General features: G+C 48.7%; 1 long non-coding RNA gene and 1 other non-coding gene across 2 annotated transcripts in view; one reads left to right on the top strand and one right to left on the bottom strand.

The window, feature by feature from the left end:
- Positions 1–27,926, top strand: part of LOC117310415 (uncharacterized) — a 261,394-nt gene that overhangs the window by 42,704 nt on the left and 190,764 nt on the right. Inside the window, exons 7-8 of the long non-coding RNA XR_012329167.1 lie at positions 16,767–16,860; positions 26,248–27,885. This is a non-coding gene — a long non-coding RNA (uncharacterized lncRNA). The remainder of the gene's footprint in view (positions 1–16,766; positions 16,861–26,247; positions 27,886–27,926) is intronic.
- On the bottom strand, positions 9,673–9,779 carry LOC117310536 (U6 spliceosomal RNA). Its single transcript, XR_004524676.1, has one exon. It is a non-coding gene; the product is annotated as a U6 spliceosomal RNA (small nuclear RNA).

Here is a 27,926-nt window from a genome sequence, read left to right as displayed (position 1 = left end):
ACTCGTAACAGGCCGTTTACTGAGGTGAAAGATCACGCGAGGCGGATGCCAGCCAAGTTCCAGGACTGTCCCTCTTCCCTTGGCATTCCTTGCCTGTCACACTGCATGCCGAGCAGTGACATTCAGCCTGAGTGAGGCCATGTGGTCAATCTACATGTTGCGTATCGGTCATTGTAACAGTCAACGCCTCCTGCGATGATGCTACGAAACAAACACTCCGAAACTCGGCGGCTCACGACGATAGGCATTTATGGTTTTTTGGCGCTCCTGGTCCTGCGGGGTCTTAATGGATCTTGGCTGGGCTGGGCGACTTCAGGCTGCAGGTTGGCCAGGCTTGGTTCCAGCTTGCAGGTTTTGTGCAGGTCTGGAGCCCAGGCTGATGTGATTGTAGCCACCTGGGACCTGTTCTTCTCTTAGTGACGGCAGAAGCTCAAGAGGGCAAATCACACACCACACAACACGTTTACAGCCCTGTTCACAAGCCACGTCCACTAATACTCCTTTGGTCAAGTGCAATGTCACTGGCATGGGGGGGAGTATATTCCCCCCCACAGTGGGAAGCACTGCAAAGTGACATGGCAAATGATATAAACAGAAATTCTAAAGTTCTAGTATCTTCTTCCTATCTGTGTTAGTTTGCTTGGGCTGCCGTGACGAGGTACCATAGACAGGGTGGTTTAAACAACAGAAATATATTGTCTCACCTATGTGTATCTCTGTCCAAATTTCCCCACTTTATAAGGGCACTAGTCATATTTTTTAGGGCCCACCCTAAAGATCTCACTTTAACTTTATTACCCCTTTAAAGATCCTATCTCCAAATAAGGTTGCATTCTGAGGTCCTGGAGGTTAGGACTTCAACATATGAATTTTGGGGAGGGGGACAGAATTCAACCCATGAACACTACCCCTCAAAGAATTGTCTTGTGTGCCACTTAGGGTGTGTGTGCCCCCACTTTGGAGACTTTCTGGCGTAGAGAAAGTTCTCTTGCACCTGGCCATGACTGATGCCTCCTGGCCCAGTGTTGAGCAGGAAACAAAGGCTCCAGACTTCCAGACCCCGCCGCAGCCCCACGACCGTCAGGAGAAGCCCTGACCTCTTTGACACCATACCCAAGCCTTAGGTTAAGTTCATCAACACATCTCTTCCAAGGGGGAGGGGGAGTGGCGAAGGGATGGATTGGGAGTTTGGGATTAGCAGATGCGAAGTATTATATATAGAATGGATAAACAATAGTGTCTTACTGTAGAGCACAGGGAACTGTATTCGTATCCTGTGATAAACCATAATGGAAAAGAATAAGAAAAAGAACGTGTATCTATATGAATAACTGAATCACTTTACTGTACAGTAGAAATTAACACAACATTTTAAATCAACTGTACCTCAATAAAATTTTTAAAAGTTCATCAATGCATCTCACACCCACTTTGCCGGAGAGGGAAAAAAATCTATCCCGTTGGCTATAAGGTGTCACGGAGGCAAAACCTGTGTGTCAGTCTTACCGTCTGTGAAATGAGTACTTCGCGTCCCTTGAATGGGGTGTCATGACGTTTATTTATTTTATTGATTTATATTTTGGCTGCGTTGGGTCTTCGTTGCTGTGTGCGGGCTTTCTCTAGTTGCGGTGAGCGGGGGCTACTCTTTGTTGCGGTGCGCGGGCTTCTCATTGCTGTGGCTTCTCTTGTTGCGGAGCACGGGCTCTAGGCGCACGGGCTTCAGTAGTTGTGGTACGCAAGGTCAGTAGCTGTGGCTTGTGGGCTCTAGAGCACAGGCTCAGTAGTTGTGGCGCACAGGCTTAGTTTCTCCGCGGCATGTGGGATCTTCCCGGACCAGGGCTCGAACCCGTGACTCCTGCATTGGCAGGCGGATTCTTAACCACTGCGCCACCAGGGAAGTCCCTCGTGATGTTTAATGTTTGCCAGAAAAGCCCTAGAGGAAAGGGCAGAATGAATCGCACTGATGATTCTATAGCACCATCCTACTTTTCTTACGCTCAGGAAGGGGTCTGGGACAAAGGATTGAACTCACATAAGTCTGCGTTCCAGTGAAAGGGTTGGAGTGGACCGGCATGTATGCACGCAGTAAATATCTTTAACACTTTACAGGAGCTGGCAAGGAGGCAATTGTCTTAGCAGACTGCCCCAGGACGCTGGTCTGATTCATTCCTGAGTGACGTGGCCCACACGTGCTCCCTGTTACAGCAGAAACAAGTGTCCTTTCTGCCCCGTCAGCGTTTTCCGTCCTGGCATAAATTAGGTACACTCTCGCCATTTCATTAAGAAATTATATCTCTGATGTGACACATTGGGTTTCCAGAGGTGGACAGAAAAGCCTGCCTGTGGCTGCGGACAACGACTTGCCCTAAATACAATGACCGCTCCCGTGACACCTCTCCTTTAGGGACAGGAGGAAACGGCACAAGCAGCCCCACTAGACACGCCACCGCAGACTACGAGACTGTTGCCGAATGAGCAACAGCTTCCTTTCTTCCTCCCCATCCCCACGCCTGGTGTTGGAATATTCCAGACATCTGGAATTATGACTGGTTAAATGCAGTCAAACACAGATTTCTTTTTGTGGAACTATTCTGATCTAAGACCCAGGAGGGCAGGGATATTGGGTGATTGCCATCCATGCAATAAACATATTATGGAAGTTTATAAACTTGGCCTATCTCTTGGCTGCTTTAGGCTTCTGGTGTGTCTGGGATGGCTTTGATTTTGAAATCACTTAGACGTTAGGCAGACTTGCCCTCTCCGAGCGTTTGCAGTACAATCTGATAAACACATCTGTGGCAAGTCCTGTTTGGGGTAGTTTGGGGCAGACCAAAGGATAGAGTACTTTTTACAAAATAAATACATACATAGAAAAGCATGTTTGTGACTCAGGCGGGGTTGGGAAGAATGGAAAATATCACAAGATATTCCGTGCACATGATATCTAATCTCTCTTTTCGACAGAAAAAATTCAAATGAGCCTCTGCCCTTAAAACTCTGATTATCAGAAACTTCGTCTTAATCAGAGCTTGCCATAAACTCTGTGCTCAGCTGACTTGTGTATTTAACGTGCTTGATATTCTCTGCTGTTCCAATTATCCAAATTTTTTCTAAAACTCAATTTCCCAGGGCCTCGTGGTGTTCAGCTAATCAAGCTTTAACTTTTTAAAAAAGTGTTTATCTCTAGCTCTCTGCATACACACTGCGTATATAGACACACAGGCACCAGATCCAGGAAGATGTCAGGGTGCTTTATAGGTGGCGGAGTGCACAGCCGCGGTGCGGTATTTGCTGATGCAGGGGCAGCTCTGGTCCTGCTCGTGTCAGTGCCCTGTGTGAACCTTTCCCTGCCTCTTCCCGGTGCCACCCACGCTCCCTGGGACCCTCATCCCAAGCAGAAGTACTAGGAAGGCAGAGGGTGTGTTCCGTGGACAGATATTTTGCTGCTCCCGCTCCCCTCTGCCTCCTCCTCAGTGGCTCAGGAAGATTAGCCTTCAGGAATGCGGTTAGCACACACTGCACTCATAACTCAAGCCCGTAGATCACAGCACACAATCACAGGAAATGCCGCCTGTCAGAACGACGTGCACGCTCACGCGTCAGTCCACACACACACACACACACACACACACACACACACACACGGCGCCCCCAGACCCACGCTGCCACGCATGCCCCCACCTGGCTCACCCGCATCCCCAGCATGTGCCCTGCATATACTTGGGCCCAGCAGCTGGGGGAGAGGATCCACTTCTTTTTTTCAATCTCTGTGGCCGCTTCTCTTCCCATTCTACGTTTGGTCCACAAGGGTCAAGAATCTTTGAGAAAGTCGATCTTGGCCCCATTCCAAGCACCAGAAGGGATGGGGCCAGAGATTGTGTTATTTCAGTTGTGGGAGGGGAGGCCTGCGATGGCCCGCCTGGGACCGGCACGACTGCATCCCGCAGCCTGGCCCGCGGGGCCAAATGTCCGCTCAGCATCTTCTGCACATGCCCACCAAGTCGCACTGCCCTTTGAACCAAGCTCTTTTTTGCCACTGGAATGTTCTTTCCCCCTTTCTCTGCCTATTGAAATCTTCCCCTTTCCTCAATGCCTCGTTGCGAGCCCCACCTCCCCTGAAGAGGCCAGCTGGAAATGATCTCTCTCATTTCAACTCTTAAAGGCTTTATTTTCTATAGCACTCATTGGTCCCAAAGTAAACACTGCCATTGGGCGTTTGGGGTTTTTTTTTTGTGCATGTGAGAGCAGGGACTTTGTTTTGTGCTTCTCTGCCTCCCGATGCAGCCTAAATATGATGACTTGCACATAATAGGCACTCAACAAATGTTTGTGGACGATGATAAGACCAACAGCGACCATTAATTGAGCATGTACTGTGGGCCAGGCACTTACCTAGATGATTCTATTTAGTCTTTTGGGTTTTGATTAAATACATTTTACATATGCAAAACTTTAATACGTTCTCTTTATAAAAAATTAAAATTTAATACATGGAGTAAGAAGTGAAAGCCTTTCCCATCTCACTCTCTACCCCCCTTTATCCCACCCTCTTATCTTGTGAGAGATAATCACCCTTACTACTTTATTCTGTCTGGCTGTTGTCTGATATTTATATATATGTGTAAGATATACATGTACACAGTTTCAAATATGTATTCACGGAATTATACCAGATGTACAGCAACTCACAGTTTAAATGTCACAAAATCTTAATAGGAGAAGTATTAGTTTTATTTTAAAAGCTTTTTAAAAAAATTTCTTTTCTTTTTTTTTTTTGTCTGTGTTGGGTCTTCGTTGCTGCGCGCGGGCTTTCTCTAGTTGCAGCGAGAGGGGGCTACTCTTCGTTGCGGTGCGCGGGCTTCTCAGTGCGGTGCCTTCTCGTTGCGGAGCACAGGCTCTAGGTGCGTGGGCTTCAGTAGTTGTAGCACACAGGCTCAGTAGTTGTGGCGCACAGGCTTAGTTGCCCTACGGCATGTGGGATCTTCCCGGACCAGGGCTCGAACCCGTGTCCTCTGCATTGGCAGGCGGATTCATAACCACTGCGCCACCAGGGAAGTCCTTGGTTTTATGTTAGATTTGAGAACAATTGAGGCTCAGAGAGTTGAATGAAATTTTCCAAGGTCACACAGATAGAAAGTGGAAGAGCTGGAATTTGGTTTTTTTTTTTTTTTTTTTGGTGGTACGCGGGCCTCTCACTGTTGTGGCCTCTCCCGTTGCGGAGCACAGGCTCCGGACGCGCAGGCTCAGCGGCCATGGCTCACGGGCGTAGCCACTCCACAGCATGTGGGATCTTCCCGAACTGGGGCACGAACCCGTGTTCCCTGCATCGGCAGGCAGACTCTCAACCACTGCGCCACCAGGGAAGCCCGAAGAGCTGGAATTTGAAACTGGCCTCTACTCTTTCAATCTGAATCATTGTGGGGTTTCAGCGTTGCCATCTGTGTCAGACACCTGGGGGGCTTGTTAAATGTATAGATTTCCACCTGGCCCTCAGCCCTGGATTCTGCATAGGTTCAGGATGAGGCTCTGGATTCTGTAGTGCAACACTCACCCCCAGGTGATTCTGATGTATAAACACGCTCCTTTGAAGGCATCCACGGTGGTGGTCTCCTGCCTTATAGCATCATGTACTCCAGCTAGACAGCCAGGGGCGGTAGAGCGGTGGTGTAGCCCTCCCGAGCCAGGCTACCTAGGTTCAAATCCTGGCTCTGCTACTTCCAACTGTTAACTTGGGCAAATTAATGAACCTTTCTGAGCCTCAGTGTCCTCATCTGTAAAATGGGGATGGCCAATAATCACGCCTCACTACTGTGGTTGGTGTGAGGATTAAATGAAGGTAACAGACATAAAGCGCTTAGAACAGCACCTGGCAGAGTAACGTCTGTACAGGTTGCCGCTGTTGTCAGAACTCAACTCTTCTGGAAGCTTGCTGGGGAGCCCCTTAGGTCTCAGGCTACTGTTTGACAGCAGGAGTACGTGTGTGGTTCTCAGATTGGGTCTGTTCTGAGGGCACCTGCACAGACATTCTGCTCGGATGTGCCTAGAAGGATCCACTTGAGTTGAGGCCGTTCCCTGTCCATCTGTTCTAATGACAGGCAGCTGGAAGGACTTCTGAAGAATCCTGCCCCCTCAGGAGGCTTTTTCTTGTTTCTACCTTACCTCTCTCCTGCTTCTGTTTGAGAGGGCAGCCCTTTGTGGCTGCTGGTGGTGTCTAGCCAGATGCCCTGCATTGATCCCAGCTGAGCAGCTCACAGCCTTCTCTGTTGGAGCAGCCCTCCACCCTACGGGAGCAGCCTCGCCCAGAGCTGATGGCTGGGGGCTTACGTGCCCTCCTGCCCCCCATGGAGGTGGCCTGCGGTCGGTGACTGACTGATATGGGAGCTATAAAGGCCCACCCCCTGTGTCACGTATGGGAATGAATGACTCTGTGGTGCTGCCCCGCCTCCTTTTCCCCTGCCCCTACCCGCCTCCCTCCAGGGGATCAGGCTGAGGCTAGGCTTTGGCCAAACCTCCATCTTTGCTTGGCTTCTTTCCCTGCCCTATTCTCCTTCCCTCCCACCATTACCTGTGTCTCCTGAGAGCCCTTCCATCAATAATTCACTTGCACAAGAATCCACGTCTGGGGCTCTCCTTCTGGAGAACCTGACCTAAGCCACTGCTAGTCACCATGGCCCGCAGCAATAAGCCTCGAGATGCACGGAGAGTGTTCCAAGCCACTCCCGGGCCTCTCTGTCCCCTACTTAAATAATTAGTTCCCTCCTACGGCCTGTTTTCCAGCCTCTAATCAGAAGTTGGCATGGGGGGCTGCTGGGGGAGTATGATAAAGGAAAGAAGGAACCGTGGTGCGGTGTGAAGCTGAGAAACGCAGTTACCTGGGACTCAGGGACAGTGGGAAAGTCCCACTCAAAACCCAGTGTCAGGGGCTTCCCTGGTGGCGCAGTGCTTGGGAGTCCGCCTGCCGGTGCGGGGGGCGCACGTTCGCGCCCCAGTCTGCGGGGGGGGTCCCGCGTGCCGCGGAGCGGCTGGGCCCGTGAGCCATGGCCGCTGGGCCTGCGCGTCCGGAGCCTGTGCTCCGCGGCAGGAGAGGCCACAACAGTGAGAGGCCCGCGTACCAAAAAAAAAAAAAAAAAAAAAAAAACCCACTGTCAGGACCACCCGCTGGAGGCAGTCGGTTGCCTCTCCTTTCTGCGCATGTACACTGTGAGGTCACGAGCCCTGGATGCCGGCAAAATAACATGAGTTAGTGGCTCTTGCTGCAGATACATTAAGCTTAGTATAGTGAAGGCTAGATATTTGGGAAATACAGAAGTGTTTTAAACCTGTTTATGTCATTGTATTGTGGGTTTGGAGGGGCAGGAAGGCTCTGGAAGTTCACATAGGCCACTGACGTGGACCTGCCCTGGGCTGTTACAGAAACAAAATGACCACCTGGAATGGCCGTCCTGCCCGCTGCCTTTCGGTCAAGCACTTTCTTGACAAGTATCTGTTGACATCAGAGCCTTTGTGTTTCTCTGTGCAGTGCAGTTCCCTGAATACTGTCTTTCCAGAAACTGTTTGGTAGGCAGGTGATACTGCTGTAATGTTGTTCATTTGGTTTTTAACTCCCTTCCTTAGTTCTCTGAATGAAGCCATGTGATATGTGGCCGGTTCCTTCCCTTCAGAGGTCTGGGCTAGAGAAGGCCTGGAAAGGGGATGTCAGATACCCACTAAGGACGCTTTGATTCTCTGTCAAAATGAGTTCTGATTTTAATACAACATATGATAACACTAATTAGGGCAAAATGTAAAGAAACACAAACACCTACAGGCAAATCTAGCAACTTTCTACGTAAATTTTAACACACAAATAAATGCTTATCTCCTAATTTTTCTTCTTTGGCTTCAAGAAGAAACTTTCATTTACTCCCAACTATGTTTTACTAGATTTTGAAAGATGTCAGGCCTGGGTAAATCTTCCCAGCTCCCTCATAACTGGATGTATCCATGTGGATGGTCCAATATTTACTCAACTATCCAACTCTATATAAATATATATATTAAAAAATTGTTTTAGTTTAAAATTTTATTTTATCGAATTATAGTTGATTTACAATGTTGTGTTAATTTCTGCTGTGCAGCAAAGTGATTCGGTTTTATATATACATATCACATTCTTTTCCATAAATATATATATATTTAAAATAAATTTTCTTTTTTAGAGCAGTTCTAGGTTTACAGGAAAACTGGGCAGATGGTATCGAGTTCCCATGTACAAGCCCCAGTTTCCCCTATTATTAACATCTTGCGTTAGAATATTGGTTCAATATTGATGACTCCATATGGATCCACTATTACTGACCAATGTCCATAGTTTATATTGGGGTTTACTCTTTGCTGTATACATTCTGTGGATTGTGACAATGCCTAATGTCATGCATCCGCCATTACAGTATCATACAGAATAGCTTCACCCCCTAAACGTCCTCTGTGCCCCATCTATTCATCCCTCCCTCTCCCTCAACCCCTGGCAACCACTGATCTTTTGACCGTCTCCATAGTTTTGTCTTTTCCAGAATGTCAGGTAGTTGGACTCATCCAGCAGGTAGCCTTTTCAGACGGGCTTCTGTCACTTGGTAATCAGCATTTCCGCTTCCTCCACGTCTTCTCATGGCTTGCTAGCTCATCTCTCTTTAGCGCTGAATCATATTCCATCGTCTGGATGTACATGCTGCTTCTTCTGCACTAGACACTGATGGGAGAGCTAAAGAGATCCAAGAGGGGCTAAGCATCAGTTTTACCTTCGGGCAACTTCTAGTTTAGTTGGGGCCAGAAGACACACACCCGTGCAAAGTCGGCTCGTGATATTAAACAGTAAGTCAGACATGCTGAAAGACACATATGGAACGAATAACTGTTCCAGCAGTTCGGGGAAGGAAGAGTTCGTGGAAGGTTCCACAGAAGAAATGCGATGGGAGGAGGGTGGGGAGAGACAGAGAGGATTTGAGGAAGGCTTTGCGTGTCTCAGCTTTTAACCCTGTGTCCTCTGACCCAGGCTGTAGACAGAGAAGAGAGAGAAGGGAAATGACATGCCCACGGTCTCCCTGTCCAGCCCATGTCCAGCCTCCCTGGCTCAGGACCATCCCCGCCTGGGGAGTCTCTCTGGCCATTAGCTCGCAGGTGGCTGAAGCCAGTCCCTCTCTCAACACGTGCAAAACTGCAACAAGGAAACTGGTGTCTTTCTTAAATTCCATCTCCAGGCAGCAAAGCCTCTCAAATCTTGAGCTAAACTTTTGCGTGTGTATGGAGTATAAAGTTTACTTTAGAAGAGATCCTTTTTTATACTGTTTTATGCGTGTGCATGTCATGAGCTAGGTTTTCGGATACCAGGAAATTTTTCTTTTTTTAATCGAAGTATAGCTGAGTTACAATATTAGTTTAGTTTAGTTTCAGGTGTACAGCAAAGTGATTCAGTGATACACACACACACACACACACACACACACACACTCGTTGTTTTTCAGATTCTTTTCCCTTATAGATTATAAGATACTATAGTTCCCTGTGCTATACAGTAGGTCCTTGTTGTTTATCTATTTTACATTTAATACTGTGTATCTGTTAATCCCCAACCCCTCATTTATCCCTCCCTCTCCCAGGAAATTTTTATTCTAGTCTTCATATTTTTTCTGCATTAAAAAAAATGAGTGCTTTACGAATTTGCGCGCCGTCCTTGTGCAGGGCCCGCGCTAATCTTCTCTGTATGGTTCCAATTGTAGTGTATGCGCTGCTGAAGCGAGCACTATCCTCTTTCTTTGTTGTGGTAAAATATACGTAACATAAAATTTACCATCTTAACCTTGTGGAAGAGTCCAGATCGGTGGCATTAAAGACATGCGCATTTTGGGGCAGCCATCACCACCATCCAGCTCCAGAACATTTTTATCTTCCCAAACTGAAACTCTGCACCCGTTAAACATTGACTCCTTCTTTCCTCCTGGCAGCCACCATCCTACTTTCTGTCTCTAAGAATCTGACCACACGAGGGACCTCATATAAGTGGAATCATACATTTGTCCTTTTGTGCCTGGCTACTGTTTTCCACAGTGGCTACGCCATTTTACATTCCGGCCAGCAGTGCACAAGGGATCCAGTTTCTCCATTTCCTCGTCAACACTTGTTATTCTCTGTTTTTTCTGGGTTTTGAAAATAGCCACCCTGATGGGTGTGAAGTAGTCTCTTCTCGTGGTTTTGATTTCTTTAGCTAAACTTCTATTTGTCGGGGAAAGAGTTGAGAGTAATGATTCCTGTACAGGATGTTAACTGTGCGCGGACTCAACTTTGCCTGTCAGAGGCCAGCCTTCCCACCTCTGGCAGGTCACCTGCGTCCTCTGAGGCCTGTCGTATAAAGTACGCATGAAGTGTCAAAATCCCTTCCCCGAGGATTATTGATGCCATCAGTTCATATGTAAAAAGTTCTTCTAGATATTTCAGTGCGTGCATTTTATCTTTCGTTAATTCATTTTCTAAATGGCAAGCAAGTGCAAATACAGGTGGCCCAGAGACTGGGGTGGGGAGGCCTGGGTCATCCCCGCATAAGAGCACTGGGCGCCGGATGTGTGGGAGGAGCCCAGAATTGGGAGCCATCCTTCTTGTTTCCCTTTCTCCCACCTCTGTTAGCAAGATTTTTGTTTTTGCTTTTGCAACACATTCCAGTGTCTGTTGTCAAGCACACACAAGGCTTTCTAGGAAAGCCGGAGGCCAAGCCCTGGCTGCCTTGGCTGATAAAGATGAAGGGAGCCACTCTCAGATTTGGACAGTTTCTTACTTACATAAACAGTGAAAGGAAGATTAGTCAGAGGTGCCAGCTCCCTGGGTGTTTGCCTCACCCCAAAAAGGACGACATCAAAACAAAATGGGCCTGATGGGCCGATTCTAGACTGGCAGTATAAAATTATAAAACGAGGCAGTTTTGTACAAGCTCTATCTTGAGGGGGGTGGTATGAAAATTTCCTAGCTCATCAGAAGCCAGGAGGTGATGAGAAACCATCCCCTGAAAGCCTCCCAGGGCAGATAGCGGGGTGTTATGGGCTGAATTATATCCCCCCCCACCCCAAATTCATATGTTGAAATCTTAATCCCTCGTATCTCAGGACGTGACTGTATTTGGAGACAGGGCCTTTAAAGATGTAATTACGTTAAAGTGAGATCATATGGGTGGGCCCTAATCCAATCTGATCGGTGTCTCTACAAGAAGAGGAGATTAGGACACAGAGAGATGATGATGTCAAGACTCAGGAAGAAGACAGCCATCTATAAACCACGGGGAGAGGCCTGGAACCCATCCTCCTTCTTGGCCCTCAGAAGGAACCAACTCTGCGGGCACCTTGATCTGGTACTTCCAGCCTCCAGAACTGGGAGGAATTAAATTTCTGTTGTATAAGCCACTCAGTCTGTGGTGCTGTGTGTGACAGCCTGAGCTGACTAATATGGGAGATGAATGCAAGATGGCCTCAGAGCAATCCTCACAGGCCTCTATCTTCTCATGTTCCGCCAAGATGAAGATTAGCTGCGGTTCAAGCTTTGCCTGTGTTGTGACCCATGTGGGTACATGGAAGGTCACTAGGGTGCCATGGTACAGCTGTTCCTGGGGGGACACTGGCCTGTCACCTACTTTGCAGATAATGAGATGTTATGCTGTTCATGGCTTCCAGATCTTCGAATGCATATATATATATGCACTTGTATTGTTTTAACTTGAAATTTTTCATTTAAAAAAAAATGGGATTTTACCCTACCTACTTCTTTGCAAGATTCTTTTTTCACTTGATGGGCAGTGTCACGGGCAGCCTTACCGACCCCGCCACAATAGGGTACTCTTGAGTCTTGAGGCCAACATTTCCATGGGCCGTCCCCTGAGTCCCCACCTTCCTGATGGTGGCAGAGATGACTTGAGAAGTGAACCCGTAAGGAGACCATTGTGTTTTCAACACCAGAGCTATGGTGGCTTAGTATAGGACAGTAGCAATGAGGATGGAGAAAAGTAGATGAATTTGAGATGTATAGAATATACATAAAATCTCACCCCTTCCTCCCCTGCCCCCCCACTGCCTTTCCCTTCTCTAGTTCATATATGAAAAGTCCTTCCGGATATAATGGACACACATCTCCACGTATAAAGGTCTGTTTTATCTCTTGTTAGTTTAAAAAGTGGAATCGTACTATACTCAATTTTTTTGCAGGATTTTTTTTTTCACTTGATGATGTGTGAGCACCTTTCCATTTCAGAATCCACCTATGGAGCTCGTTCTCTTATTTTATGAGCTGCATACCATTTCAAGTCACAGGGAAGCATTGCATCATTTTCTTTAACCCTATCGTTATTAGTGAACTCAGAGGTTGACCGCACTCTTCTTTAATGTTATAATAAACAGCCTTGGACATGAAGTCTTGTTCTCTCGGGGTTCTGTAAGGTAGATTCCTAGTGTGAGTGGTGTCAAGAGGTATACAGTTGACCCTTGAACAACAGGGGTTTGAACTGGTCGGGTCCACTTATAGGCGGGTTTTTTTCAATAGTAAATACTACAGCACTACACGGGTTGGTTGAATCCTCGGATTTGGAACCGTGAATACAGAGGAAACATATATACCTGGAAGGCCGACTCTAAGTTATACACAGATTTAACTGTGTGGAGGGCCCACGCCCCTAACCCCCATGTTGTTCAAGGCTTAACTGTATGCCCGACAGAAATGTGTTTCTATGGGCACCGGAAGTCACATGCAAGAATGTTCCTTAAAAAGAAAAAAAAAAAAAGAATGTTCCTTAGCAGCACTATTTGCAATAGCCCCAAACCAGAAACAACGCAAGTGTTCTTCATCAATACAACAGAATAATAAAGTTCCGTCTAGCCACGCAATGGAATGCTATACAGCAACGAAACTGAATGTTCTGCTTCTCAGAACAACATAGGTGAAGTTTAAAAATATAATGTTTGTGGGGGAGGGATGGACTGGGAGTTTGAGGTTATTAGACGCAAACTATTACATATGGAATGGATGGACAACAAGGTCCTGCTGTATGGCACGGGGAACTATATTCAATGTCCTGGGATAAACCGTAATGGAAAAGAATGTATATATGTGCATAACTGAGTCACTTTGCTGTACAGCAGAAATGAACACAACTTTGTAAATCAACTGTACTTGGATTAAAAAAGAAAATAAGTGTATAATATTCGGTGAAAGAAGCCATACAGCAAAGAATATATACTACATAATTCCATTCACGGAACGTTCGGAAACAGTCAAATCCCGTTAGAAGTTGGGATAGTGGTTCTCTTTCGGGAGACTTACTGACCGAGAAAGGGCGCAGGGGGGCTTCTGCGTACTGATAATATCCTCTTTCTCCCTTCGCAGTGGTCACCTGGGTGTGTTCAGTGTCTTAGCCACACACTCAGGATTTGCATCCTTTTCTCCCTGCATGCTGTACTTCAATAAAAATGTACCTGCATTTCTTTAAAGGTACATGTATTTAAACTAATGATCGGAGCTGCCAACTCACCCTCCACAAAGGTTGCACCAATTTACACGCTCGGCAGCAACACGCACAAGCTCTCCTTTCCCCACACCCTTGCCAACAGCAGCGCTGGAAAAGCTTTTTGATTGTTCGCCAGTTTGATGGCTTCGGCAAAAGGGTATCTTCTCATTTTCATTTGCATTTTCCTAATCACCCGTAGGTTGAGTATGTTTCACGTTTATTGGCTGTTTGAATTTCTTTCTCTATGAATTACCTGTTTATACTTTCCCCCGTTCTTCCATTGAACCGTTGGTGGGGTCCTTATTGATATATAATGGATATTAACTTTTCCTTGGATGTGTGGCAAACACGTTCTCCTAAAGCACCTCTTGCTTTTATTCGTTTTGTTTATGGCCCATCACAGGCATCTGCTGCAGGCGAGGCAAGCGATGTGAATAAGTGATGCAGGCTCCGAGGCCATGGCAGGCCGGGGAGAGCACATACCTCTGCTGGGAACCAGTATGCCAGATCTTCTGATTCTTCAGGAGATGCTGGAAATATGGATTTTTATGGGAAAACTTCCAGTTTTAAAATGCTGGCAACTCATTCAAAAAACTTTAAGCACTAGAAGTGACAGCCATGTTTGGGCTGGGTTGGATCGGCAGGACATCAGCTCGCAACCTCTGGTTGATGCTGTATTGCCCTGCAAAAGAGGTTTGTGTTGTCACATCCGCCCATCTTTTCCTTTAGGACTTCTGAGTTCTGTGTCTTTTATTTTTCTTTTTATCAGTTTAACACATTTTTTTTTTTACTCTCTAAATCCTTCTCTTTTAAAGATAGAGAAAAGCTTTTCATGCTTTTATTCAGGTTTCCTTAATGAGAAATAAAGGTGAATACATGCGCTGCTGAACTCAGAGAACAGAGAAGGTTCTGATCTTGGGGATGTGGGTGGCTGAGCCCAGGAATGGCTAAAACAGAATTAGAACTCCTTCCCATTTTCTCATTTAAGGCCAAGGACCCCCCCCCCCCCTACACCACACACACACATGGTAGGATTTCAAGGGAAGAGAATAAAGAGTTTTATTCCATGATGAAACCGGAGGCCTCTGGGAATACTGAAATTCATACTAATGTGTAAATGACTTACTGAAAACCCCTTCCTGGGAGCAAGTGTGTAAGTCAGAGCAGGGAGAGAGCAGCTGGGCACTGCGAGTCTGAAAGTACAGGAGGATAGAGGAGCTCTTCCTGAGTCCATTCCTCTGCGTGAGGGAACTTCACCACTCCCAGCTGTGTCTGCCTTCCCCAGACCCACCCTGCCCTGTGCGGCTCCCACCCTGGCTGGGTACTGTCATCGTTCTGAGCAGAACTGATGGGAAGCAAAACAAACACCCCCAACCAGCTGGGGGTACTTTAATGGCTTTTGATGGTATCATCTGGGCATTTCTCACCCATGTTAATTAGCAGCTTGCTTTGACCAAGGTAGCACATCTAGAAACTGCTCTGGGGGTGGAAAACATTTTTTCTGCTTGCATATTTGGCAGAATCCAGCAAGGAACAAGACGAGATTGCCGGCTGAGCACCGTGATGGCTCGTCCCTTTTCTGGCACCAGATGACTGGGGTGCTGGGCTTAGCCAGGAGGGCCGGTGCTGCTGGGCATGTGTTTATTCCTAGTAATCACAGCTGCATTTATTGAGCGCCTTGTGTGTGCTAGGAATTGTGCTGAACGCTGTATATGCGCCACCTCGCCTCCTACAATTCATGCTCTGCCTGCAACGTAGGGCTGTTCATCTAAGTGACGGGGTCCAGTGTGAACCAGGCGGCGTGCGTGAGCCAGGCCTCAGAATTTCACTTCTGGGCCAGGGCTTCCTGCCCTCCCAGGCCAGGCAGGGGTGGCCCTCCATTCCAGCAACTTCTCCAGCCCAGTCTTGCAGTGCCTTGGGTACCACGTCTTCAGTCCACAGGAGGACTGGAAGCAGTCCTAGGTACTGACTGCACAGGCTCCAGGCTCACTGACCCCGCCCCTTTCTGCTTGCCTCAATGGCCCTGCCCCCTTTTGCCTTGGGCATTGGGGCCGCTCCCTTCCCATCTGTACCCTGGGTGAAGACTCAGGTGTCCGGAGACACTACTAATAATCCAGGTGTGAACCAATAATGAAGGTGCTGGATGGGAAGAGTTGTTTTTTTTAAGCGTTTTTAAAAAATATTTATTCATTTATTTGGCTGTGCCGGGTCTTAGTTGTCGCAGGCGGGATCTTCAGTTGAGGCATGAGGGATCTTTTAGTTGCAGCATGTAGGATCTAGTTCCCTGATCAAGGATTGAACCCGGGACCATTGCAGTGGGAGCACGGAGTCTTAGCCACTGGACCACCAGGGAAGTCCCTGGGAGGAGTTTTAAGGTGTGACTTTTCTAGGCCGTGCACATTCATTAAAAAGCACAGATAGTATAGTTTATTTTCTGATTCTAAAAGCAATCATGCCCTTCGTAGAGAAGTCGAAGATACAAAAGGTACAAAGAAGAAAAAACTCTATCTTACCATCTAGAGATAATCATTGTCAACATTTTCAGATGGTTCTTGTTACTTGTTTTTGTATATTGATGAAAAAATATATATAAAATTTCAAATATATATAATGTTAAGCAAAGTTGAGGCCATTCTAGCAATATACTTTTAGATGATCTCTTTTCACACATTGTGTCATGTGTGAACACTTGTGAAAAGGACCCCCGTGAAAGCAAGATGGATAAGATGGGCGGAATCAAGGAGAGGGGTGGAGGGTGTGGGTTTTTTCAGCTGCAGGCTTCCCTACCCCACCCAGGACAAGGTTGTTCCTGGGCCTCTGGGGTGGAGAGTGATGCCATCAGCTTGGGGAGGACAAGAAAGGATCCCTCTGCCACCCTCTTCAGTGTCACTCACCAGTTCTTGGGAGGGTGGGAGCCTCCCAGCAGCGGCCGCCTGGGCCAGCGGGGCCCCCTGGTCATGCCCCACTCCCACCCCATTGTGATCCAGGACCCCACAGCTGCCCCCTCCCGTGTGATTTTGTGTGTGAGAGTGTGTGTCGAGGGGGGCTGTCTCTCAGAGGGACAAAAGGGGTGGCTTCTGGCTTCTTGAGGCCTTCCAGTGGCGGGGGCGGGGCACTCGTGGCTGAGGTGCCCCTGCCTCTTGAGAAACAAGCTGTCTTTTGCTTGTGACTGTGGTAGCGCTAAGCCCCATTAGCCGTTTTCCTAGAAGTGAGAATGGATTTGCTCTGAGTTCTGTCATCCTTTGTGACCCAGGGCTCACTGAAGCAGTACCAAGAGCAGGGGACTGGCCACCAGACGGGGCCCTGCTAACCTGCCCTCAAGGGTGCTTGGACTTGATGCTGGCCTTGTGAGTATGCCCCCCGTCTCCATCCTCCAACCACCTGACAGAGACAAAGCTCTTGGAGCATAGGAAGGTTTGGTGCTCCCCTGGAAGGTCGTTCATTCATCGGTGCCAGTGGAGGAGGCCCTTCTGGGTCTTAGTGATTAGAATGAGAGGGACCTGGGTTAGAGCCCCAGCTCCGACCTTAACCTGCCACCTTGGGCAAGTTACTTAACCCCTCTGAGTTCAGTCTCCTTGTCTGGAAAATGGGCCTAACAGTACTTACTTCACAGAGATAGATGCTCTGCAGATGATATGCTTTCAATGATGTACATTCGGCATCTAATACAGTGCCTGAAACACAGCAGGTACTCAATAAATGCTCATTGTTACTGTGTGTTAAATTTACTCCTCATAACTTTTGGCAACGAATATTATCACCCCATTTTACAGAGGGGGCAGCTGAGGCTCAGAAGGTTACACAGTATTTCAGCTAATTAGTACAGTGTGACAACCATCCAAAACCTTAGTGGCTTAAAACAACACTGAATGGACATGAATGAACAATAATTTCTTATGATTCTGTGGATTAACTGGGTGGTTCTTGGGCTCCAGGTGGTGTCAGCTGGGGTCTATCATGTGAATACAATCAGTTGGCAGCTAGATTTGGCTGAAAGGTTGAAGAGGGCCTCTCACGTGCCTGGGGTCTTGGTGCTGGCTGTTGGCTGAGCTGCCTCGGTTCTCTTCCTCATGTCGTTTTCACCAGGCTAGCTTGGGCTTCCCAAAGCGTGGCAGTTGACTTCCAAGAGGGAGTGTTGCAAGAGGACAAGCCTCAGCATGCAAGCACTTAGCAAGCCTCCGCTTTACATCATGCTCATTAATGTCCTTATTGGCCAAAGAAAGTCACGTGCCCAAAGCCAGAGTCAGTGTGGGAGGGGACAACATGACGGCACACATACCGGGAAGCATGGCTTATTGGCGATGCCCAAGTAACAGTTCACCAAAAAAAGGCTTGTCTAGGCTCCCACGGCTGTTGAATGGCATAGCTGGGATTTGAACCCAGGTCTGTCTGACTCCAAAATCCGTGCTTCTCCCTCAAAGCATGGCCAAGGCTGACTCTGTGGCAGGCTGGTGTTTGTGGCCGCCCCCACCAGAATTGGATGGTGATGTGATTTTCCGTCTCATCTTCAGCCCACCCTGCCCTAGCACTCCATGATGTCCTTGAACCTCTCCTGCTCACCTGACAAAGGGGAGAAAAGCACCCTTCTTCTGCTGGGCCCCTTCTGTTCTTCTCCCTTCCATGTTGACTACAGAAAGCTACTCCTGCTTCCTTCAGAGTCCCAGCCAGGACCGAGGTGGCCCCATCACTTGTGGCCTCTCCAACCACAGCAGCATCCTGGCTCTGCCGGCCTCAGGGTACACACACCTCTCTGGACTTCAGTTCTGTTTGGGGGGTACCCTTTCTTGGAAAGCAAGGGTCACGGGAACAAAGACAATATCACGGAGATAAACCCAAGTTTATAGCACATTGTCGTCATCCCAGAGGACTTCCAGTCTGCCCACCGGCTGGGCCAACTCCTCAGATAGGCCTCCTACCCCCACCCCTGTCTACACTCAGCTGATTTGAGTTGGCTCCACGGTGATGACTGCAGGAATCCAGCCCCTTCCAGCTCCTGCCTGCCTCTGACTGAGTGAGGCCCTGGTCAATTCCACCCACTGATCTGACCTGAAGGCCCAGCACCTAGGTGAGCAGTGCCCTTCTCGTGGTCCTTTCCGCTCCCAGTTTGTGGTTGCAGGGAGCATTGTTCGCTTTCCTGTGGCTGGACTCTCACTCTCCCCTCTTCTTAAGGCCTCAAAAGGACAAGCCATTTGTTCAGTGCCCTATCATAAGCTGATGGCAAAGCTGGGGCCTTGAACCTGGAATGTCATCTCCAGCCGTTATCTCTCTCTCTCTCTTTTTTTAAAAATTTTTATTTTATTTTTTGCGGTACGCGGACCTCTCACTGCTGTGGCCTCTCCCATTGTGGAGCACAGGCTCTGGACGCGCAGGCTCAGTGGCCATGGCTCACGAGCCCAGCCGCTCCGCGGCATGTGGGATCTTCCCGGACCGGGGCACGAACCCGTGTCCCCTGCATCGGCAGGCGGACTCTCAACCACTGCGCCACCAGGGAAGCCCCTTAACTTTTTATTTTATATTGAAGTATAGTTGATTAACAATGTTGTGATAGCTTCAGGTGTACGGCAAAGTGATTCAGTTATACATATACATGTATCTATTCTTTTTTTTTTTTTTTTTGGCTGCACTGGGTCTTTGTTGCGGTACGCGGGCTTCTCTCTAGTTGTGGCACTCAGGCTTCTCTAGTTGTGGCGCACAGGCTCCAGAGAGCGCGGGCTCAGTAGTTGTGGCGTGTGGGCTTAGTTGCCCCGGGGCATTTGGGATCTTAGTTACCCCACCAGGGATCGAACCCACATCCCCTGCATTGGAAGGTGGATTCTTAACCATTGGACCACCAGGGAAGTCCCCCATGTATCTATTCTTTTTCAAATTCTTTTCCCATTTAGGCTGTTACATAGCATTGAGCAGAGTTCCCCGTGCCATACAGTAGGTCCTGCTGGTTATCCATTTTAAATTCAGCAGTGTGTACATGTCAGTCCCAAGCTCCCTGACTATCCCTTCCCCGCATCCTTCCCCACCCCCCGCAACCACAGTTGGTTCTCTAAGTCTGTGAGTCTGTTTCTGTTTTGTAAATAAGTTCATTTGTATCATTTCTTTTTTAGATTCCCCATATAAGCGATATCATACGATATTTCTTTGTCTGACTTACTTCAGTCAGTATGACAGTCTCTAGATCCATCCATGTTGCTGCAGATGGCATTATTTCATTCTTTTTAATGTCCAGCCATTATCTGGCCCATCCAGTGACAATCCCACTGCTAAGTCCAGGACACCCTGGCTCACACTGCCACCTCCGGACATGATATGGTCCCTGCCATCCCAGGAATGGAATGTCATTGACATGGTGACTGCCACCCTCCACCAGAATGGACTCCTGTGCTCTGTGCGTCTCTGCTTCACTAGCTCCTGACTCCAAGTCTTTGATGGGGCATCTGATTGGCTGAGCGTAAGTCAGGAGCCCACACTAACTGCAGTGGCAGCTGGGAAAATGACTGTATGGCGTTTTTCGCTTCTCTGGTGGGAGGCAACTAGGAAGATGGGGAATTTCTCAAACACGGTGGTGGGGGTTGGACGCCAGTCAGCCTTGTACTTACCTCACCTGGAAAAATGCCGAACAGCTGTCCCCAGGGAGTGCTAGAGGATTGTATGTCTCCAGGGACAGCCTGAGCTTGTCTTCCCTTCCTCCAGATGCTGATGGAAGTGTGTGTGTGTGTGTGTGTGTGTGTGTCTCTAAGGACAGGAACACATTACACAACGTGGGGTCAGGAACCCTGGGTACGGTTCTGAGTCCCCGGGCCTCAGTTCCACTCAGCCTGCTGTCCAGCCTTTGAGCATGCAGAAGATGTGTGGTGGCTTCTGCTGTAGTCTGGGCCACTGGGCCAAAAGATGCCCCCAAGACTGCCAAAGCCCCAGATGGAATGGGGCCATTGGTTCCGTGTAACAGATGAGAGCGCAGGCTTTGGAGTCAGAGAGATCGGGGTTCGCCAGCCATGTGACCTTGTACACGTTCCTTAACGTCTCTGAACCTTAGTTTCCTCATCTGTAAAATGGAGAGGAGGTGGCAGGCACTCAGCCTCCATTCCAACCAGTTTCTATGGCGCCTTCATGTTCTACAGAGGTGGGAAGGCTAAAAACTACAGTTCCCAGACACCTTTGCAGCTGGGGCTGCAGACGAGAATTAGATTCCAGCAAGGAGATGCACTTGTGTGAGGTTAGGAAGACAGCAGTGGGGAAGAGGCTACTTGCTGCTGAATGTTGCTGCTGAAGACAGTGTGTGTGTGTGTGTGTGTGTGTGTGTGTGTGTGTGTGTGTGTGTGTGTGTGTGTGTGTGTCAGTGTGAGAGAGACAGAGAGAGAGAGGCAACATTCTAGTGTTTGATTAGTTACCGGCTTTGTGGGTATTGAGAGGTGGTGTGGTGGCAGTGGCTTCCTGACCTTGGATGGCAACTACAATAGTGTCCTCTTGAAATCGACATCTCTGGGGCTGACCCCCTCCCTTCCCGCCTCCCTGATGATGGCAGAGATGGCAGCAGTCTTGGCAGCCCAGCTCAGCGGTGTTGCGGGCGTCTAGAGCCTGCTCCAATGATCTGTTTCCTGCAACTGAACCCTAACTGCTATAGGAGTCATGCCCCATTGCTCACACAGTCGTTGGGATGAGATGAGATGGTGGGTGCTACACAGCTTTGTAAACTGTAAAGCCCTTTATGTCCGTTAGGTGTTTTTCGAGGAAGGGTGTCCCTTTTGTCAGGGGAGACTAAACAGGATAGAAACCCTTGGGACGAGCCACTTGTTTACACGCTCTTTTATCGCAAACTGCTGGAGCAGAAGACAGCCTGAAAGAATTCAGGTAATTTGTGTACATCACCTGTTTTCGGAGGCCGAAAGGGTTCTGCTGTGGATTCAGGGCGAATACAGCCTCTCTGTCCCCAGTTAGAGCAATGAGTGACATGCCATGGCGGCTGGGAAAGGTGGCAGGTGTCCTGGTGTGAGCCTGAAAAGCCAGCTACCACGGGACTCTCCCGTACCCATGCCTGGGCTCCCCCATTAACCCGCTAGTTGGTGTTAAAGCCCACTTTAATTCCGTACCCCTCCCAGTTAAATCTTTGTATGTACAAAACCTTTCCCTCCTCTCCCATCAGGTTTGAAGCATCTCGCTTTCTGTGGTGAATAACATTCTCATGGTCATGTCATTGGCCCCTATTTCCTGCCACAAAATGAGGAGTCTCTGTGGGGTGAGGGTCCAGGCAGGTGGTCCTGGGGGCCGTGAAGCTGGGAGGAAGCTGGGCTGGGGCTTGGCTGCCAGAACAGTCCAGGCTCCACTCCAGCCCATCAGGGGGCTTGAGGCTGAGTGGGCAAGATAAACCGTTTCAGTGGTTTTTAGGAGCCCTGATCAATTGCAAGGCAGGGCAAAGCCCTCGGGGACAGATAAAGCCAGCCCTGCGCTCCAAGCCCAGTTGGAGCCAACATTTGTGTGGCTTGAACTTTTGTGTGGTTTGGACAAGTCTGCCCAGCTTTGCCGGGGTGGTTTACTCTGTTCCCAAACTGCAGTACAGGCAGGCGAACAGCCCTGGACCCCGTAAGCCAGCGCTGAAATGATTTAGGTGGCCTGTCCTCTGTCCCCGCAGGGCCCTACAGCCTTGGGGAAGAGAGGCTGAGCGTGCCATACCCCTGCTTCTCGCCGGTGGCACGGGGTTTTAGAAACGCTCCATTGCCCAAGGCAGGCAAGACCTTCGCCTCGGGGAGCTGAGCTGCTGCTGGTTTGATTCTCCGCTCCTGCTTCCAAACTAAAAAACCGATGCCCTCTTTCAGATTCCATCCTCGCCGCGCAGAGGAAGCCCGGGGTGCTGGGGACACCACCTGGAGCCTGGGCGCATAGCACCTGGGCAGTTTTTTTTTTTTTTTTCCTTCCAGCTTGAGGTATCTTGTTTAACCTCTAAGGTGCCTGAAGGTCTGGAAGGCTCGCGGGCAGGCCTTTGGCTGGCTACAGGAGAGGCTGGGCGCCCCAGATCCCCGCGCCGCCGGTGGGCACTCTATGTGCCAATGTCCGTAGTGCTTGTGTGCAGCAGAGCAAGGCTGCCCCACGAGGTAGTTGGCCGCTGGGCCGGAAGAGACCCATCTGACAATGCCCTGTCCCCTGGGAAGCCAGTGCCAGCCTGCGCGGGCCACAGCTAAATAGAATCAGGAACAGGTGCTGCCTGGGAGGGAAACTCGGGCGCCTGGCATAGCTCAGTGATGCTCGCACCCTCTGGGGACCTTCCTGCCTCCACAGAAGGTGGGGACAGAGAGGCGAGCACGAAGAGAGAGAAAGGGAAGTGGGAAGAAACTGGTCACGGAGGAGGCTCTTTTTATTCTTTGGTGCAGCTGCGTGCATTTCTCTGACCAGCGAGGCAGAGAAAATCAGACTGGCTCCTGCCGAAACAGGCCTTCTAGTTGGGGTTGGGGGCAGGGAGGCGGAGGTGCACAGGAAAGGGGTGAAGAGGGGGAAATGCCTGAGGATACAGCAAACCACAGTCTCCAGAAGCCTTCACTGCACAGAACAACCCTCCCCTGCCGTCCTGTGCCCCAGATGCCTCAGCCTTAACCTTGGCTGCCCGAAGTGGGCCATCCTTTCCCTTCTGGGTGACACCTTGGGCATGACCCAGTCAAGACTAGGCATTCGTTCATCACTGTCTTCTGCTGTTGGGCCTTGGAGGAGAGCCTTATCCCTTCCAGCAGGGGACAAGACCTCCTGGGTGGTGTCAGTTACCCTGGTCACCCTAGCACCTGGAGAAACTGGCAAACGTCCCAAACGGGAAAGCAACATGAGGGGTCAAGGCCCTAGAGTTAGTCTCTCGTGAGGCCCTGATTGTCTAAGTCAGCAGTTCCCAAAGTGTGTTCCAAGGATCCCTGTGGTACCCCAGACCTTTTCAAGACTGTCTTTTCTAACTGCAAGCTCCATAAAGCTGGATTTTCTTCATGTATTTCAACCAAAACCACATATCACAACAGATTGAATGCTGAAGCAGCTAGGAGAAAGCAGCTGTCTTCTATGAAGCCAGCTATTAAAGAGGTTTGCAAAAATGTAAAGCGATGTCACTTTACTCCCTGATTTTTTTTTTTTTTAGAAAATACAGTCTTGTTTTTTCATTAAATTGTGCTATTGATGTGAACATGTGTATCAGTTATCTATTGCTGTGTAACAAATAGCCCCAAAACTTAGTGGCTGAAAACAACACACATTGTCTCTCAGTTTCTGTGGGTTAGGAATCTGGGAGCAGCCAGCTTAGCTGGGTGGTTCTGACTCGGAGTCTCTCATGAGGCTGTAATCAAGGCATGGTCCAGGGCTGCAGTCATGTCAAAGCTCAACCAAGGAAAGAAGGGATCCAGCTCTCAGCTCACTCACGTGGCTGTTGGCAGGCCTCAGCTCCTTGCCATGTGGGCCTCTCATCAGGGCTGCCTTGTGACATGGCAGCTGGCTTCCCCCAGAGAGAGTGAAGGAGAGCACCCAAGACAGAAGCCACAGTCTTTTTATAATCTAATTTTGGAAATGACATCCCATCACTTCTGTCTTGTCTATTAGAAGTGACTCAGTAAGTCCACCCCAACTTCAAGGGGAGGGAAATACTCAAGGATGCGGGTGACAGAAGGTGGGGATTACTGGATACCATCTCAAAGGCTGCCTACCACTCATCTAAGAAGTTCATTATTGTTATTTTTATATCAATTAACAAATATTTAAAACTTTCCTCCGTTTTCATTTTTAATATGGGAAATACGGATACATGGGTCAGTATAAACAAAAGCTTTTTGGAGTGCTCGATGATAAATAAAAAAGTAAAGGGGGTCCCAAGATCTAAACATTTGTTAACTGCTGGTCTAGGTGTTACGGTATCTATAGAAGTATGTTAGTAACATGTGGAGGCCAGTCTACCCACCCATCGATCTATCCATTCATCCACCTGACCATCCATCCATCCATCCATCCATCCTTCTATCTACCCATTTACCCATCCATCCACCCTCATCCTCCCATCCAGCCTTCCATCCATCCATCTATCCTTCCATGCATCTATTCTTCTATCCATCCATTCATCCACCCTTACATCCATCTACTCACTCACCTATCTACCCGTACAATCAAAATGTTCCAACTACTGTGCTAGGGCTGGTACTTTAACAGGGTGGCTAGTGACTGCCGTATGGAGCGTGTCACATTTTAACAGATGAAACAACAATAAGATGAATTTAAAAATAATAGCATCAGGTTGTGATCATTTGGACCCCCAAAGCCTGGAGCCCCAGGAAGCTGGTACACTCAAATTGGCACCATTTTGGTGGGTGACATCATATGTGGCCCAGACTAGGGGTGGGGTGGGCCCAGACTGCAGGGTCCAGGGAGCAAGAAATGTGTGGCAGCTGTGGAGAGATGGCATGAGGCCCTGGTGAGCCAGAATGATCTCAGGTTCTTCATGCCTAGTTAATTGGTGACTGTGGGACTCTGGGTAGAAGACCCTTAAGTGGAAGATGTAACCCATATGGGCAGAGTTCCTATTTCTTGGTTTACTTTCCCTTTTCCCAATGGAGGGTCTCCTTCTGGACCTGACTTGACATGCTCTGGCTTTAATTTTGATCCTGGAGACTCCTCTGTGGCTTGCAGTGTCCCCTGTGGATCCCTGAGCCAGAGAGGCCCCCATTTCAGAGTCCCCAGGGGAAATGCTCTGATTCATGAGAAGGGCCTCAACCTATCACCCCCAAATATGTGAAGACTGGGCTCTTTTATCATCTTGTCACTGACACCTGGGAAGTTTGAGCTGGCAACCTTCTTATAGGAGGAGGTAGGGGAGGTCGGGGGCAAAGAGAGACCAAAAACCCAGGCTGGAGGCATAAGGACACTCACTGGGTTCTGGAACAGGAAAAACGGGGGTGGGTGGCTGGGATGGACAGAGCGCATAAGTGATGATCTTCTCTACTTCAAAGCCTGGCCTCACCAGCCCTGCTCTAAGAGGCAGCTAAGGTAGGAGCCCCCCAGCCCCTCTTCCAACTCCTGAAAGCCATTGAGCATTTTAAAGAGGGAATGTGTGCCCCCACTCAATGCTCGGAGCTTTCGTTGTGTGAATTGTTCCCTCAGGGAGCGGGGCCGTGTGAATAAGTTACACTTGGTCTTGGTGCCGATGCCCCAGCCCAGTGGCTTCCAGAAAGACCAGGCCAGGCCTCTTTGGGACGACATATGTCAGGGATGCTCTTGCGGGGGGAGGAGGGGTGTTGCTTAAAATGTGGCCTCTCTGTGGCCCGGCACAATTCTTCCAGTCTTCTCCGTGAGGGTTCGTTGGTGGCTTCAGGCCTCAGGTTTGAATGTGGGCTGTATCTTAGCAAAATGCTAAAACAGTGGAGATATTTGTGTGCAGGTTCAACCCCCGATATGGCTCTTGGGCCCTTCTCAAGAGAGAACGGGTGTTACCCTTGGTTTCTGGCCTTGTCATGGATAAAATTGGTGAATGGGTAATAAGCAGCTCAGGTGCCCCTGATATCAGGGGATCTCAAAACGCTGTCCTGTACCAGCAGCATCATCATCACCTGGGAACTTGTTAGAAATGCAAATTTGGGGGGGCTCACCCCAGACCTACTGAGTCAGGATTTGGGGCAATGGGGCTAGGGCCTGGGAATCTGTGTTTAAACAACCCCTCCAGGTGACTGTGATGCCCTTTCAAGTTCAAGTTTGAGAGCCACTGTTTTATGAAGAATATTATTCTCATTTAACAGATAAAGAAAATGAAGATCAGGGCGGCTTAAGTCACTCGACCGGGATCGTGCAGGCAGCAAGTTGGGTGCCAGGACTCAAAGCAGGTCTTTCATGAGAAGAACTCTTGTTTTTTTCCTTTTGTCTCTTCCACTCCCTCCCTCTCTGTCCTCACCCCTCCATCCTCTATCCCGGAGGTTCTCAACTTGGCCGTATATTGACATCACCTGGGGAGCTTTAAAAAATAATATTGCTGTTAGGCCTCCACCCTAGGAAACCGAATCTCCGGGGTGTGACTCCAGCATCTGTACTTTTTACTCCCTCTTCACAGGCAGCCTTACCCAGATTCCTTTGCGATTCCAAATGTTTCTGATGCATGCATTTGCACTGAGGTGTTAGTAACTGGATGTGTTACCTTTCTCAGGGTGTCTGCATTTGAAAAAAGAGCCGAGGACATAAAATAATGAATTGCATAAGCATCTTAGCGAGTGGGAGAGACCAGCTTTTGATCTCCTTTCTCACACTTGCAGCAGATTTATTGCCCTTACATGTCCTGCTAGGAATCTACCCAGCAGTCTTCGCTGAGAATTCTGAATATGCTGTGGCTTTTCGAGGGGCTTTTTGGGCTAGAAGACCTTGAATGAATCATTTTTGAATGCCCATAAGCCATCAGCCTTGCCCACAGAGGGCAGTCGGTTCAATTCTAACTAGCAAGCAAAACCAAAATCATTCGCCCAAAATGTTTTTGCTGTTGTTGTTGTTGTTTGTTTTTTTTAACCATTCCGTGATGAATCTTCCCCTGTCGGACCTTTCCCAGATCCCAAGTCAATCAAATTTCAGGAGCCCCTTCCCGTGGCTAATTTTAGGACATGACAAATTTTGATGTTGACGCCCCCTTTTCATTTTTTTAATTGTGTAAACCTTTTTTAATTGAAGTATACTTGATGTATAATATTACATTGTCGTAAACCTTTGATTTTTAAAAAGGAAGAAAAATAAAAGCCACCCTAAAATGATTTTTTTTTTTTAACTGGCATCTACATCTCTACCCTGCTTCCTGCACCTGGTGGGGGACACAGCGCTTCTCCGCCCTTCAGGAAACGGCCCACTTGTCAGCAGCTGGGCTCCCAGGAACAAAGGCCTAGGTTCATTACCACAGTATCGACCCTGACACGTTGCACTCGGGCCACCTCCCCCAGAGCTCCTCAATTCACACCCCAAATGAAGCGTAATTGGACCTGGACATCTTTGAAGTCCCCCGAGCAGCTCGCCAGCATTTTGAAATGTCCTCGATTTGCATGGTGAAAACCTGGTTGGAGGTGACTTTTTCTTTCCCCTCGTCCCACGGTTTTAAAGACAGAATGATTTAAAATGACATTCCCCAGCCAGGGAAGAGTTACCATGGAAGAAATAAAAATTCTCAAAGCCCAGAAAAGAAAAGGCCAAATAAGTCCGAGGATCTGATGAATCTCTCATCTGCTCCTTTGCTCGGTTTTTGTTCTGCGAGGGCCACATACCAGGCCGTGGTTTCCTCTCAAACTTCTCCCCACGTCCCCGACCTGGGGGGATGACAAGGATCCAGGAAACTTGGCTAGGAGGTTCTGCAGGCCAGCGGGTTGCTATCAGACCTGAAGCAAGAGCAGGAGCCCTGCCACAGGCCGGTGAGTTGATGAGGGAGACTGTGTGTTGATCAGGGATCATC

The sequence above is a fragment of the Tursiops truncatus genome, chromosome X (genome assembly GCF_011762595.2).
Source record: "Tursiops truncatus isolate mTurTru1 chromosome X, mTurTru1.mat.Y, whole genome shotgun sequence".
NCBI lineage: Eukaryota > Metazoa > Chordata > Mammalia > Artiodactyla > Delphinidae > Tursiops > Tursiops truncatus.
Note: the sequence above shows the minus strand (reverse complement) of the source record. Positions and strands in the feature narration are given on the sequence as shown.